The sequence below is a fragment of the Nannospalax galili genome, unplaced genomic scaffold, assembly GCF_000622305.1.
Source record: "Nannospalax galili isolate Female #2095 unplaced genomic scaffold, S.galili_v1.0 scaffold146, whole genome shotgun sequence".
In the NCBI taxonomy this organism is placed as follows: Eukaryota; Metazoa; Chordata; class Mammalia; order Rodentia; family Spalacidae; genus Nannospalax; species Nannospalax galili.
The window spans coordinates 4,879,331-4,892,931 of NW_008357929.1; the positions used below are offsets into that span (position 1 = coordinate 4,879,331).

General features: G+C 41.8%; 1 pseudogene; it reads left to right on the plus strand.

The window, feature by feature from the left end:
- Positions 1–518: 518 nt before the first annotated feature.
- On the plus strand, positions 519–642 carry LOC115068069 (annotated as a pseudogene).
- Positions 643–13,601: the final 12,959 nt, after the last annotated feature.

Sequence of the window (13,601 nt, forward strand, 5' to 3'; positions counted from 1 at the left end):
AAATAGGTAGATAGAAGACAGGTAGATAGATGATAGTAGATAGACAGATAATGATAGATAGATGATAGTAGATAGATAATGATAGGTATATAATGATAGGTAGATAGATAGATCATAGGTAGATGATAGATAGGCATATAAAGTACAAGCTACATACATTTAAGATTTGACTTTGGGGAGGTTTACAGTCTCTGAAAGACCATTGTATTCACATTTAATTCTGGAGCTTCAGGTTCAAGGACAGACAGTTGGAAAGAAAGAGCAGCAGAGGAAAGTAAGAAGTGCACGGAATCAGGAACTGGTCCATGAGGGTGTGCTCGAATATCCATTGACTCTTACCACCTCTGATCTTGGCCTGGGGGTCCTTCAGAAACCAGGACTCTGTTGTAGTCTGAGCACATGGCTATCTGGGGGAAGATCCAGAGCTGATGGAGGAGTTTCAGGCCCAGCAGCTGCCCACACTACAGAGGCAATCAGGACAGTGTCAAAAGGCATAAGAACTACAGAACCCTGATGCCAGCCCCTCGGTGTTTATCACATTCTCACACTGATGGGCAGAAAGAGGTGGGAGAGGAAACTGAGCCCATATACACCCTGGCCCAGACCCTGTGTCTGCTCCATATTATGAATGAAGAGATGTGGTGAAGAATCCTGCTGTGTCTCTTTTGCTCACCAGATCACCCCCAGAAAGCGCTCTGTGACATAGTCTAGTAGGAAACACTGAGGTAAAGGAAGCCAGGGTTGCAACAAGCTCAGCCAGACTGAGATGCCACAGGACTCTGCATCTAGGAGCTTGAAGAATGCACCTCTTACAGGGAAGTGTAAGACCTGATTCTCTCAAATACAAAATCATTTGAAATTCTAAACACATTCTTGCCCTTGATAGCTTCCCCTCCTTCTGTGAAGAAGGGCCACAGATTAGTAGTTCAAACTAATTAATATTTGCTGAGTGCTTATTGTTTGTGAGGCATTGATTGTACTAAGCATCCATCATGTAATAACGTCCTAGCAAGTTATTCCTAGCAACTTCCATGCAATAACTTCCTGCCCTTCCCTGCCCCCTACAACCCACTTTTCACGCAGTAGCTTAAGTGTCCATCCCATAACTCCACAGCCTGAAAGGCCAATGGTCTCTCTTTCTTGGAAGAATGGAACCTCAATCCCTGCAGTGCATCTGCTTCTTTGCACCCCAGACACAACATCTTTGACTGCCTCTTAGCACATGAGTGTCAGTGTTGGCGTTCCCGTGGCTTAGATGATTCATCTCTGCTATCTTTCTTTCCATTTTTCAGATTCTTTTAAATATAGGGCTTTTCCCTGATTAGTGTAGCATTGATTTCCTTCTCATTGGCACATAACTGTGGAGTGTAGCGTGATGTTTCCAAACATGTGAACAAGGTGCGATGATCTGATTAGCTAATTAACATATCCATCACCTCAAACATTCACCGTTTCTTTGTGGTGAGGTCATTTAGACCCCTGTCCACTATTTTTAATTACACAGTGCATGACTGTTAACTGTAGTCACCAAATGTATGATGGGACTCTAGAGCTTATTATTGCTATAGAAATCAGTAACTTTGTGCTTCCTCCAGCATCTCCCTGTCCCTTAACTTTTCCCAGCTTCTAGAATCGTTGAACCCTCCACTTCTATGAAATAGCTCTTTTTAGATTCCCAAATGAGTAAGATCATGTGGCATTTGTTTTTGTGTGTCTGGATCACTCCATGCGACAGCATATCTTTAAAAGTGGATGCCCACACACACCATTTATTTTAGTCCCAGAACACACACTGTTTTCTTGATTGTCATTGCCTACATATGAAATGATACTGCTTGTTTGTTTCCTTCTCTCCCCCACTACAAGATGAGCATCACAATGCAGAGAACTGAGTCAGACCTGAGTGTGAGCATCTAGCATTCTCAATAAATATTTGTTAAATGCATCAACCTGTGATAAACAGCCACAGCAATGCAGTTAGTAACCATTTCCTGTCCTCATTTTGGCAAAGGATGAAATGCAGAATCAGAAAGGTGAGGTAATTTTTTTCAAGAGTGGAGGGAATGTAGTTGGAGGTGAGCCCCTTCTTCTGTAATGGCTAATCAGAGATTAAAAGCTGTGCTGTATCTCTGTAGTAGGATATAAAGTCCTTTGGGAACATGCCCAAAAGAAGTATAGTTGACTCATATGGTAGATGGAATTCTAGATTTCTGAGAATTCTACACACTGATTTCTACAGTAGCTGCAACATTTCTCACTCCCACCAACACTGAATAAGTGTTTCCCCACATCCACACAGGCATTAATTGTTATTGTTTTTTATCTTAGTTATTCTGACTGGAGTAAGAAGAACTCTCTAAGTAGCTATAATTTGCATTTCTCTTATAGCTAAAGATATTGAAAAATTTAAAAACTATTTCTCAGCCATTCATATTTCTTCTTTTGAGCATTTTCTGTTTAGTTCCATGCTCCAATTTTTATATTTTAAGTTTTATAATTGAATTTTTGTGAATTTCATACAATGCAATTTGATCATATTTAGATTCCCTCCCTATCTTCAACTCCCCATCCTATCCTTACCCAATTTCATATGCTCTTCTATATATATATGTGTATATATATCCTAATATATCCTATTGAATCAAATGTCCCAAATACCCTTCCAAGTGGGTCCATCCAATGCACTCTGGTTAACCTACCCAGGGTAACACCCTTAAAGAGAACTTACTCTCCTTCTCCCAGCAGCTATCTGTTGCCAGTAGCTCCTCAGGGAGGGTGGGGACTTCTTCCTTACTTCCCTACTTCTGTGCTGGGAGTTTGTCTGGCTTGAGCTTATGTGCAACTTGTGCATGCTGTCACCATTGCTTTGAGTTTATATGAGTAACTGACCAGCTGTCTGGAAAATTCTGCTTCCTTGTGGTCATCCACTACCTCTGGCTCCTACAATCTTTCCTCACACCCCAACTTTTAAAAATATTTCTATTAATTCTTCGAGGAATTTTGAACAATGTATTTTGATAATATTTGGGCATTTTCTTGATTGTTGAGTGATGTGGGAGGGTCCAACCCCCCATGGGTAGCGCCACCCCTGAGCAGGTGGTCCTGGATTGTATAAGAAAGCAGGCTGAACACAGGCCTGGGGAGCAAGCCAGTAAGCAGTGTTCCCCCATGGTCTGTGCTTCAGTTCCTGCCTCCAGGTTCCTTCTCTGAGTTCCTGCCTGGGCTTCCCTTCATGAGGAACTATGAGTTGTAAGTCAAATAGACCTTTTCCTCCTAAGTTGGTTTTGGTCAGTGTTTTTAGCAGAGCTATACATAAGCAAACTAGGATGTCACAGAAGTCAGGAAACTAGTAAAGGGCAATGGAGTGGGGAATTTCTAACACAGAAGATCTTTGAATATGCCATACAGAAACCTACCACTGTAAAAGCTTCCTAAAACACACACACACACACACACACACACACACACACACACACACACACTCACAGACATCATAGGCTATTAAACAAAAAGCACAGTGCCAGGTATGTGTTACCTCTTTTCAAGTTGTTGGTCAGTGGGGTCCCATAACCCCTGAAACATTATAAGTTATTGCTATTTGGTTATCCTCCAGCATGGGCAGGGGAGGAGCTCATGAAGTCACACCCCTAGCTGAGACACTATTGGCAATTGATGGCTGCTGAGTGAGGGAGAGTAAGTTTTCTCCAGGGATGCAGTCCCTGGAAGGCTACTCATGCTCCAGTAGATGGTCCTATGCCCAAGTACATATAGGCAGTACTAAGTGAACCTGATGTGTGTGTTGTATGTGAGTGAGTGAGAGAGAGAGACAGACAGAGACACAGAGACACAGAGAGAAAAAGACAGAGACAGAGAGAGACAGAGAACAAAATTGGGTGGATTTGACATTATATACATGTATGAAATTCTCAGTAGAAAAAGTTATGCTGTACCCTATCAAAATTAAGCAACTATCCTAAAATGAAAGTTATCATCAATTTTGTAGATATTCCATAAACTGACTTTACTGCTGGTTAACACTTGAGGTTATCTCACCCCAACCAAAACGCCTGCAAATATCATCGCTCAAAATTAAATATTCTACACATGTGCTTTATTAAGCTGTCTTCCTACCTTAAATATTCTTGATTCAACCCTATCTTTGGCTTCATTTTTCTTTCTTTTTATATTGTATTTTAAATGTGTCCCATCTGGTTGCCTTTGATGTGTCTTTTCAGTCCACCTTAAATCCTCCCTGGGATGAAATGAGCATAAATAACATAAATAATTAAATGTGAATATCTGAGGCTGCACCCCAGTTGTGTTCCTCTGAGTAGCACTAACATTTAATGCAGGTAAAATAATGAGATAAAAATTGAGTTTCAGCATTAAGAAGTCAGAGGGGTAGCCATTAAATGTGATGATCACAAAGACTATAAAACTGCAAAATTGCTTACAGTATAATGTGAGCAGGAAGCTGGGTGCAAAACAGCTTATTAGCATTAACTTCAACAGTTTGAAGAACAGAACTGGAAGGAAATACAAAGCAAATATAACATGCCATGCCATCAAGTCAAAATTCATGTATGTTCCCTTTTTAATTCTTCATTATGGAGAGTTTTAAAACCACATAATATAGAGTCGGGCAATAAATGCCCACACACCAGTCATCTGAGTCTAGCAGCCACAAACATTCCGACACTCGCATCCTGTCCACGTCCCTCTCTCCATGTTTCTTGAATGTTTATTAAATATATATATATATATATAATATCGAAATTCCAAACTCACGTGTACAATCTTACCACCCATGTAACTCACCCCTATCATTCTAGAAGCTTCTTTCTCCACCTAAGTAGCAGTGCTATTTAGTAGGAATGGCTTATTTTTGCTGGTTGGGGTGCTACATGTCTTTTCCTTTGCTTCCCAAGACAGTGTCTTCCTGTAGCCGCAGCTGTCCTGGAACTTGCTATGTAAACCAGCTTGGCCTCGAGCTCACAGAGATCTGCCTGTCTTTGTCTCCCCAGTGCTGGGATTAAAGACATGCACCACTATGCCTAGCTAGAATCTTCTTTAACATCCTTTTCCACTGTTTTGAGTTTTTCATAATAAATTCATTTTTGTTTATCCTGGAACTTCATTTAAATGGAATCATAAACTGCGTGCTTTGTGTGTCGGTCATCTTTTGCTCAGCGAGAAGTCTATGCTGTCCATCCAGCTTGTCTCCTCTATCATGACATAACCAGGCTCTCTGCCTTCTATAAGAGGCTGTGTTGAGATGTTGACATCAATTTGTTCTTGAAACTATTTAGTCCTGAAGTTGGTGTGTGTGTGTGAGTGTGTGTGTGTGTGTGTGTGTGTGTGTGTGTGTGGGGGGGGGGGAGGGAGAGAGAGAGAGAGAGTATTTCATTTCAGGGTAGATATAAGTCTGCTCACGTTTCCACTTCGGCCAGTTGAGTTTTTAAGACCTGCCCCTTTTATCTACATTGTTAAATTTGGTGGCATAAAGTTAATTACAGTAGTGCCTTCAAGCTGCTTCCATAGCTCTGCAATTCATAATATTTGCCTTTTCATTTCCGATATTGATAATTTGCAATCTTCCCTTTTTTTTCCTAAATCAACTTTGTGACACATCAAGGTTCATGATCTTTTTAAAAAGCTAACTTTTGAGTTGTGTGTGAGTGCACACTAGTTATCCCAGCTCTTGGGAGGCAGAGGCAGGAGAACCACTGCAAGTTAGAGGACAGCCAGGTCTCTGTAGCAAGAACTTACCTCAAAAGCAAAAACATGAGTGGATGCTGAAAATGGGGCACATTCTATTCAGCAGTAAAGAAAAATGAAATCACAAAGTTTGCAGGTGAAGAGATGGGACTGGACACTGTTATACTAAGTGAAGTAACACAGACTCTGAAAGACAAGCGACTATGTTTTTCTCATTTGTGGATCTTACCTCCAAATCCCTAAGTGTGCATATGCGTACTGATGCAAACACAGGAGCCAGGAAAATGGAAATAAACCACAGGGATAAAGGAGTTTGGGAAAGGGGGATAGTAGGAGACAGATGTTATTAAGAGGAGAACAGAAAAAAGGGAGAGTACTTTAACTGAGGAGGGAGTAGGGTGGGTTGTACGGGGAGTGAGAGGAGAGAAAAATAATGTTTGGATGATATGAAAAACTAGAGGGAAGTGGATTAGTTTAAAGTTCTACTGAAAAAATACAAGCACAATATATATATGAGTACATGTGTAAGGCAGAAGGCTATATAACAAAAAACACAGGGCCAGACAGGAGAAACCTCCCTTCAAGTTGTTAGTCAGGGTAGTCTAAGAGACTCTCACAGCCCTTTGATTGCCTCCTAGAACATGAAGGTAAAACCCTATTGTTGAAAACAGGCCAGTTTCTAATATAGGACCTAGAGTAATTGAGTTTGAACTGGCTGGAAAGCCTCCTCCCTGAAGACTAGCTCTCATGGTGTCAGAGCAGACTAAACAAACTGCCAAGGAAGAAAATTAATCAACAGTCCTACTCAGCTGTGAAGCCCAATAAACATCAATGACAGAATTAGCAAAGAATTGGTGCAGTAGTGACACTTTTATCTAATTGAAATTAAGGACTGCTCAGTGGGAAGGAACTCGTGTGTAGTACCGTAAACATAGCCAAATGCACATGACTGATGCGGTCATAGATCTTAGAGAAAACCTACTTTTACCATATCCCTAAACCAACATAATTTCCCACTTTATTCTAGATATGCGTCCTTATATTTATAGACAAGTACACATTTCACCCCTCATCAAAGAAGCTTTTTTTGCCATAGACAGAGATTATTACCGAATTCCAGAACTGATCAAATATAAAGAATAAGGTCTGTGCAATGCTTAACCTTAAGTGGCAGATCTTCAATGCAACCTCTACACTTAAGCCTCTTAACTCTCACCAGAGAAGTTTCCTATACAGCAGATGGTGATTACCACAGACCCCAATTAGCCAATGTGCAGAGAACAAGACACTGCAGAGTACTTATCCCTAAATAGGACAGCTATTTCAAATCTCTGCCTCCCAAGGCTCACAGATCATTGTGGAAGAGGAGGTGGAAAGATTGTAAGAACCAGAGAGGGTAAATAACCACAAGGAAACAGAGTCTTCCAGATATCTGGTCAGTTACTTATACGAACTCACAACAATGATGAAGTCCCATGCAAGCACAACCCAAACAAGATCCCAGCACAGACATGGGTAAATGAGTAAGAAATCCCAATCTAACCTAAGGAATTTTTGGCAATTGATGACTGCTGGGAAGGGAAAAAAGTGTCTTACAGGGTAGGGCCCAGTGAATGGATCCATACTGAAGGACATTGGGTTGGGACACAAATAATTCTCTCTCTCTCTCTCTCTCTCCTTTCTCTCTCTCTCTCTTTCTCTTTATATATATATATATTCATATATATATATATATGGGGCTAGAGAGATGGCTTAGTGGTTAAGAACACTGACCGTTCTTGCAGAGGACCCGGGTTCGAATCCCAGCACCCACATGGCAGCTAACACCTGTCTGTAACTCCAGTTCCAGGTGATCCAATAGCCTCTTCTGTCCTTCACGAGCATTGCACGACACGGGTGCACTAACCTACATGCAGGCTATACATGCATACAAATAAAATAAAAATAATAAATAAAATATTTTTAAAAAGGTCACAAAACTTCAATACAAATGCAAAAAACCTCAAACCAACCAAACAAAATCCAAACAACAATAGGAAAATCTCTAACTTTGTTATTTCTCTTTGGGTCCACTCCCTTACCCCAAGATTCTGAGACTCAAACCAAGGACCTCACACATAGTAAGCAAGTATTCTATTGCTGAGCCACAGCCCCTGCCTTTTCTTAGTCATTATCTAAATTCTGAAAGTAGAAATTTAGGTCTTTGGGTTTATTCTTTTCTTTTTTATGATAACATAAGCATTTGGAACTATAAGTTTTCATCTAGAAAGACTTGTGATGAGAAAGAGAGAAAGTAAAAGAGAAGGAACAAAGTCCTTGGGCCAGCAAAGGGATATGACATGCCATGCTGGGTGAAGGGAGATAGACTAAGTGTGGGCTAGTGGTGATGCACTCTCTTTAGTATGAAGGACATGGATAAAAATAAGTGAAGACTATAAATTTGTTTGGAAAGGCTAGGAACCTTCCCTTCTTATGACTTATGTTTCTCAGCAAGGATGAACAGAAATCAGCAGCTGAGTGCTCAGGAGAGGAGAGTGGGGAGCACATGAGGCAGGAGGAAGCTGTGAAATAGTCACATGACCGTACAAAGAATGGGATTTCACAGTGAAGGGCGACAGGTATATCAGGCAGCTGGGTGAGCTCATTTGAGAATGGTGGCTGTGACTTTCTTTTTCAAGCCAAATAGTTAATCTGTAATTTTCTACCCAAAGCCATGAAGCGCAACTGTTCAACTGCAGGCAGTGGAGAAGACGGATGGGTGGCTTCAGCCAGAGCTAGTTAGCCAGGTGCCATGAGCTTAGAGAGGGCTTCAGGAGACAGCTATCCTTTCAAGAAAGTTTTAAAATCATCAAATGTAGTTTGGTTTTCATTCTGTTTCTTTGCATGCAGCCCTTAAAATCCTTGAACTCCCCACACTGATGTAGTGTGTATACTAATGATTTGAATAACAGATGGCCATCCCCAAGAAGTTTCAGAGTTGGGGCTAGTCACTAAGAAGATCAAGGCATAGTTAGAGACTTGGGACTTCTCAATCTCAATCACTGTGGAAGAGGGAAGGGTAGAAAGTTGAGATGATCATCAAGAGCTAATCACTTAAGCAATTATACCTTCCTCATAGGTTCAATTAGACCTTCAAAGGACAGAGTTTGGAGAGTTCTTGATAGCTGAACACATGAAATATTCACGGAAACTCTGTCCTTTGATGCCTGTCTTCCTCTATGTGCCTTCTGTTTGCAGCCTTCATAATAATCCAATAAATGTAAATAAAGTACTCTGGACATCAACCCAGCCTGAGGAAGGGGCGCTAGGAGTCTGATTATATCTGATGGGCTGTCCAGAGGCACAGGTGACCATCTGGACTTAGGGCTGGTATGGAAAGTGAGGGTCAATCTTATGGGCTTGAATCTTTGGCCTGTGGGATCTGACACCATGAGGTTAGTAGTACCAACACTGAACTAAATGAGAGGACGTATAGCTAGAGCCTGTTGAAAAATTGATTGTGTATTTATGAGTGGAGAGAAACTCCCAACTTTTGGGATCACAAAAGTTTCTTGTATTGTGTAGTGAGGACACAACATGAAAATGGTTTTGTTTTGTTTTTAACTTGTTTCTTTTTGTTCTCACAGAAATGATTGAAGTAATGAGCCATGGATTTGTAGCTGGGCAATTAGAGAAATGAGGATGAATTTGGAAGTGTCACAGGATCAAAGATGGCATCACTAGGGATTCTGGAGAAAAGAGCTAGATTGGGTTGTAAGAAAATAGAAACTTCAAAACTGGGGACTTTCAGGAAGATGTGGTGCCTGGGGATGAAAAGGAACACATGCGGCCATAGGAGAGGATAAATGAGGAAGATTTGGAAACTGCTTGGAGAAGATGAATTGATCATGAGTGGTCAGGTGTTATTGGATCAATAAAGGAGCAGCAGTAGACAGGAAAGAAAGCTGAACTTCAGAGAGTAATGAGACGTGCCTGGCAACGGGGAGAAGGGAGAGAGAGTCATGAACAAAGTCATACTAGCTTCTAGCAGGGAGGACTGCTGCAGAAGGGGGAGGGACAAGTATTTAGATGTTAGAAGGCTATAGAAAGTTCCTCTTGACCCTGAAGTCTTTAGGCTATGAGAGAAAGCTCAACCTCTTCCTGAGTGGTCTTCAGAGGCATGAGACCTTCAGGGATGTCTCAAAGCAGAGAAGCAATATTCCAAGAGAAGACTGTGGGGGAGGGGGGTAGGAGTAACTGATCACAGGGCAGGAGTTCCAGAGGACAGGGTGACAAAAGTTAAGCAAAGAGAGAGAAGACTTATGAAACTAATTATCAATTTGAAAGTTTGAAGTAGGATAAAGTGCTGGAGAGATGGTTCCATCAGTAAACTGCTTACTATGCAAGCATGAGGACCTTAGTTTAGGTACCCAGGACTTGCCAAGCATGATGATGCCAAAAGCAAAGCATGATGATGCACATCTGCAACCTCAGCTCTAGGGGTTTGGGGAGAATGGATACAGGTGGATCCCTGGAGTTTATTGGCCAGCTAGCCTAGCCTAATCAGTGAGCTCCAGGTTCAGTGACGGATCCTGTCTCAATAACTAGGGTAGAAAGCAATTGAGGAAGACATCTGATATTGATCTCTAGACACCATACACACATGTATACCTGCATTCACATATTCATACACATTTAAACATGTATACATTCATGAAATACATACACATACATGCACAGTGTAATGGCTAGTCTTTGTTATCAGCCTGACAGAGTCTGATGTTATCTGAAGGAGTCTCAAATTGGGGAATTTCCCCCATCAGATTGGCCTATGGGCATATATGTGTGATATTTTCTTGATTGTTAATTGAAAGTGCCCAGGCACTGTAGGCAGTGGCATCCCTGGGCAAATGATTCTAGGTTGTACAAGAAAGCTGGCTGAGTACAGCAAGAAAAGCAAGTCAGTTATCAGCATTTCTCCATGGTCTTTCCTTAGTTCTAGTCTCCAAGTTCCTGCCTTGAGTTCCTCCCCTGACTTCTTTCAGTGACCTGAGAGTTGTAAGATGAAATAAATCCTTTCTTCTTCAAGTTGCTTTTGGTCATGATGTTCCCTAGTATAAACCCATCCACTGAGGTCTAGTCAGTCTATTTAGAGCCCCTCGTTTTAGGAAGATCAGTTCTTCCTCACCTAGCAGTAATCCGTTGCAACTATTTCTTCAGCTAAGATTGGGGTATGCTGTTCATTTCCCCAGTTCTATGCTGGGTTTTTGTCTTCCTGAGTTTGCGTGGGACTTGTATATGTTGACACCATTGCCATAGAATCATATAAGCAGGGTCCCAGGAGCTTGTAGGACTCTGTTTCCATATGGTCATGTACCTCCTCTCTGGCTCTTACAGTTTTCCATACCCTTTTCTGTGATAGTCCCTGAGCCCTGGGTGGGTAAAGTTTAATGTATGAGTCCTGTCCAAGGACCAGCAGTCTACAGACTCTTAATCTCTACATTTTGGCTATTTGTGACCTTTTGTGTTCCTGTCCCTCTGTTTCATGAAGGATTTTTATTAATGAGAATTGAGAGATTCATTTGTGTCCTCTTAATGACCCCTGTTCTATGTTCCGTGCACTTTAGGTGTAGAGGTTGCATTGTAGATGTGTCTCTTAGTCCTGGGCAATTCATAGACAATGTCTGTGTGTGACCACTTGTGGTACTTGGTAATGGCAAGACAGCCCATTTTAAGGTCAGCTGAAGTAGTATTAATTGTCCCTTGCCACAGAGCATAAAATATTTACGGTTCCTTTGGGGGAGGGTTCACATGTGGACATCTTTGGGTTACCATTGTTATGCCTGCCAAGGAGTACTTAGAAAGAGTATGCTCAGCCATCTAAAGGAGCCATGCCAAGTAGAAGAGTAGGTGATACAGGCAGGGGACTGGAGATAGCAAATGAGCTACTAATTGATTTCCAATGTGACAACTAGTGTCCTCAAACTGGCTCAGCATCTTTTTGTCCAAGGATCAAACCATCCTCCATACAGTGGTTGCATTAATTACTTTTACATTGCTGTGATAAAACACCACAACCATAAGAAAGTTCTAGAAGAAAGAGTTTACTTTGGCTTACACTCCCAGGTGGAGAGTCCATAATGGTGGAGGAGGCATGGCAACAGGCAGCCAGAACAGGAAGCCTAGAAATCACATTGCAGAAAGCAGAGAGAGGAAGTGAGGCAAGTCTATGTATCCTCAAAGTCTTCTCTCGACATGCTTTCTCCAGCAAGGCTGCACCTCCTAAAGGTTCTATAACCTCCCCACACAGTGCTGCAAATGTCAAAACACCTGAACCTATGGGGGACAGTTCTCAATCAAACCATCACAAAGAGGGTGAAAACGATGCCAGCCTAGGGACTCTTATCCTAATGTGCTCTTGCTTCAAAAGTCCCATGAATCAAAATCATTTGTCTGTTGTGTATTTTGCTTGATGTTATTTATTTTTGAGTCAATGCCTGAGTTGAGCTTTGAATCCCATCTTGAATTGTAGTTATATCATTGTTGTACTATGTCATTAAGTCACCATGCTATCTGTACAGTGGGCATTTCCTATTTCATGTAAAAAGATATGATTTTCCAATAAGTTAATAATGTAAATATTTCCTAGTGCTATAAAATGATATTTTCTTATTTAAGAATATAATTAACCAAGAAAGAAGTACAAGCTATTCTCAAAACATAGTCCTTTATATAAGGACTTGGTTATACAGATGATGGAGCTGAGAAGCCATGGTGAACAAAAATGGGGAGCCACTGCCACCTTTAGAGTAGGATCACAGCAGATGTTTCCAGAGTTCAGCCTGGGTCACCATAAAGACCACCAAATGTTTGGGGGTGGTGGGGGCCACAGAGTAGGAGGAAGTGAAAAAGGCCTCCCAGAAAATTACAATTCACTGTACAAAAATGAACCTTTAGACTTAGGAAGAAAAAGAGCAAGAGTTCCTTCAGAATCCATGATCTGGTTCGTTGATTTGTCTCAGCTACAGGAAGGTTCAGGCAATCCCCATTCATTTCCTCTCTTGGAATGCTGAACTCGGAAGCAACATTTAGAGCAGACACGGCGAGAACATCTCCTCCCACAGGCAATCTGTTCGGCACTCAGTTCTGCACAGGCACTTCTTAGTGCCTGAACGCTCACTGGGATCCTCATGTGGCTCTGAATGCATGTGGTAGAACTTCCTGGGAGGGGCCCTTTCCACACAGAGGAGGCCAGAAAGTGCTCATATGATGAGCCCAATGGAACAAACCCCAAGAGCACAGAGAGGGGGGCTCAGGATGTGTCTGGGACTTAGGGGATTGCAGTGTCTTTCTTACTGGTTTCCTTGACTACGCTTCAGGTAGATCAGTTCTCCCCTAGTGACTCTGCCATATTGCAGGAGGCAGGTGCCTCCCTGGGTGGTTATGATATGCAGCAACCAGAGGCTGTGTGGTGTCTTCTATGCAGGCTGTAAATTCCCTGATGGGGAAGACTTAGCTAAGGAATCAAGCAGCTGCAATGAGGTTTGGAGAAAAGAAGATGATGACATTTACAATGCTATCTTCACCTGTTGCTTACTGGGAGAAACTGCCAGAAGCTGAGCCTGGAATCATGCTAGGACTGTAGAAATGAACCAGACCAGACAAGATACAAGAGCTGAGAAAAGGGAAGATGTGAAACTCAGGACACTCATACAGTGGGGTGAGCACACCAGTGTGGGGCTAAAACACCTTTCCCATGGGGCTTTCCAAGGTCAGCAGGAGGATTCACTGAGCCACTACTGGGCACAGAATCTTTTTTTTTTTTTTTTCAGTGTATGAGATGGAACCCAAGGTCTTGCTTATGCTAGGCAAGTACTCTACTCTGAGTGACATCCCCATCCCCA